The 3,315-nt window shown below is 38.7% G+C and overlaps 1 pseudogene; it reads left to right on the forward strand.

Moving 5' to 3' along the window:
* Nucleotides 1–2,644: 2,644 nt before the first annotated feature.
* Nucleotides 2,645–3,054, forward strand: LOC105296661 (annotated as a pseudogene).
* The last annotated feature ends 261 nt before the right edge of the window (nucleotides 3,055–3,315 follow it).

The following is a 3,315-nucleotide window of genomic DNA, read 5'->3' on the forward strand; positions in this document are numbered from 1 at the left end:
CTTTGTAGACTCTTAACCCTGATTTTGAGCAAATCATTAAGGATTACCAGAAATGTGAAGAAAACCTTTAACATGGAAGACAAAAGACCCAAAATGGAGTCGCTTATGCTAAGCCCCATGTCACCAAACTGAGGTTTAATTAGTTTCAGCTCTCCCAGAAATGGAATCTTAACCCAGTCAATCAGGAATTGCCCGATCGGCACTAGTTAGGTAATCTACCTCACAGACCCCTGTCATTCTCTAAAGGATAGTAACTTTGCAATAACCAACCTGGTGTGCCTAGTTTAAATTTCTTGTTCCTGTTCCCTTTAAAAGTCTTTCATTTTGAACAGCTCTTTGGAGCTCCTTTCTGTCTGCTTGATTGGATGCTGCCCAATTCAAATAGATTTTTGCTCAAATACTCTTAAAAATTTGTTTAACATGCCTCAGTTTACCTTTTAACAATATCGATCTAAACCAACACATAAAGAACAACCTGGAACAAACAGAAATTGTGCAGGAAGAAACTTAAAAAAAATTAATAACGAAATCAAGGTGGGGAGGGGGAACATATTAAGCGTATCAAAGAAATAAGAAAATATATTGCAACTGTGGATTAAAAACAAGGTGCTCCAAAAAAAGAAACATTCCAGAAACATAAAAAGAGATCTTAGAAATTAAAACTACATTAGCAGGGACCAAATATTCTATCAGAGGATTGGAAAACAAGTCTCTCAGAAAGCAGAGAAAAAGGACAGAGACTAGAAATGAGAGAGCAAAGATAAAGTCAGAGACCTAGTTCCAGAGGTCCAACATCTAATTAACAGGAGTTCCAGACAGAACGGAGAATAGTGAAGGAGAGAAATTATCAACAAAATAATTCAAGAAAATTTCCTAGAACTGAAGATGATCGGTTACCAGAATGAAAGGGTCTACCAAATGCCCAGCATTAGAGATGAAAATCAAGTCATACCCAAGGCTCCTTACTGTGAAACCTCAGAAACCTGAGGGACAACAAGAAGTTCTATAAGCTGCTCTGAGGTCGGGGACAAAGAACAAAAACAAAACCCAACCCAGGTAACGCATGAACGAGCATGTATCAGATGGCTCTGGACATCACAAAAGCAAAACTGGAAACAAGCCAACAGAAAGATGCCTGCAAGGTTCTGAAAGAAAATGATCAACATAGAAAGCTATACACAGTCCAACAAGTAATCAAGTGTGAGGGTAGAAAAAAGCTTCTGCAGGCATAGAAAACCACAAGAATGCTTCTATTAAAGAATGTGCTTCACGCCAAAATAGGAGCAATCCTATGAAAAGGTAAACATGGAATGCAGGAAACCAGAACTGTAACACAGAACGGGGACATCAAGGGATCCCTGGGATTACATTATAACAGAGAGACAGATAATGAGCCATATTTGTGATAAACAAATACCTAATATAGTAGAATAGTAGGTGGTAAGTGCTGTAAGGAAAAAAAAAATAAACAAATGAAGCAATGTAAGGAAGATTTGGAGTGGGAGGGGCAACTCTCATTGAGAAAGTGGCATTTGACACTTGAAGCAAATTAAATTGTTGCCATGTCATTCTCTGGGGGAAGAGCATTCCATGCAGAGGGAACAGCCAGTGCAAAGACCAACGACGGGAGGGGGCTTGTGCGTGACTAAAGCTGAGTGAAGGACGGAAAACCGTGATGGAGAAGGAGCCAAGTGTGGGTCACTTCAGCTTTCCCTTGGAGTGAAGGGAGATCCTAGCATGACAACTGTGTGCTACCCACCCAGAGCAACCAGGCCTTATCTAAGCAAAGCAGCTCGAGGGAACAGTCATGTTCAGGAAGTCATCATCGAGATCCAGGACGGAATACCTGAGTGAGAGTTCTTATGTTAAGATTTCATCTTAACCTGTGTTGAATTTTAGTTCACAGACAAGCCCTCAACTGACAAAATAACCACTCTCTATTAAACTTTAGAAAGTTTTACTACAGAGTTGTGTAATCATTTTAAACTAACATTCCAAGGACAAAGGCAGTTGTACAACATTAAAGGATGGCTTTGAACTTAATACCGTATGGTATAGTTACTTACAGCACTTAAAAGCTATAATAGGCTTCGGGTATACAAATTTTGTACTCTATGATTTATAAATGGAGTGCCGATAAGAAGAAAAAAAAAGAACAATACACTTGGTTTTTGCCACTTCACTTTCTTTATAAGAAAGGTTGCCTCTCAAATGCCTTTTATGAAACTTGATTCTGCCATGCTGACAGTATTAAAAGACCAAGACAAAATGGCTGAGTCAGGGAGTAGATTATGTAGGCCAAGCAGATCACCTTAAGAAAGGAAGCCAACACCCAGACATTTGGGAATCCAAATTTGCAGTCTGAAACAATCACATGAACTTTTCTGCCATATTACCACTTCCCTAATAACCTTGTCTTTAAAAGCAGGTCTATACAGGGAGAACAATCCTATAAATTGTTCAATACTCCTGTTGAAAGTGTTAAACCACATCTCTAACAATTTAAATTGGAATATACTGTCTATTGATATTAACTAGATTTTTTCCTTACAAATCTAATGATTTTTACCACATAGCAATTGTGGTCAAACAAGTGACTTCTAAAGGTCAGAAAGTGCTTCCTTTCCAACCTGGGTCTGGCAGAATGGCTCCCTCAAAGGGTGGTGCGAAGAAGGGCCATTCTGCCATCAACAAGGCAACAACCAGAGAATACACCATCGACATTCACAAGCACATCCATGGAGTGGGCTTCAAGAAGCATGCTCCCCTCAGGCACTCAGAGAGATCTGGAAATCTGCCATGAAGGAGATGGGCACTCCAGATGGGCACTGACATCAGACTCAACAAAGTTGTCTGGCCCAAAGGGATAAGGAGTATCCCATACTGTATTGGGTGCAGTTGTCCAGAAAACATAAGGAGGATGAAGATTCATCAAACAAGCTCTACACACTGGTTACCTACATACCGGTTACCACTTTCAAAAATCTACAAATAGTTAATGTGGATGAGAACTGCTGCCTGTTGAATAAAGTTATAAAACTGCAAATAAAATAAAGGTCAGAAAGTGATAGCCTATTGGTTAAGTATTAAAGGAAAGAAAATGTGTGAGTTGTACAGACTTTCACTTAATTTAGTCCCAGTTTCCAAGAACTATTTGTTTTTGAGTTCTTTATTATTTAAATTATACCATACTGTTGGGCCAGTGTGCATTTATCATCTTAATTTTATATTCTTAATATCGATTTGGGACAAGATTCAAACTTTAGAATACTGGAGGTATTCTGTGCAGAATTATATTAAAATATTAAAAGTGCC

Source organism: Pteropus vampyrus, unplaced genomic scaffold, assembly GCF_000151845.1.
Source record: "Pteropus vampyrus isolate Shadow unplaced genomic scaffold, Pvam_2.0 Scaffold126, whole genome shotgun sequence".
In the NCBI taxonomy this organism is placed as follows: Eukaryota; Metazoa; Chordata; class Mammalia; order Chiroptera; family Pteropodidae; genus Pteropus; species Pteropus vampyrus.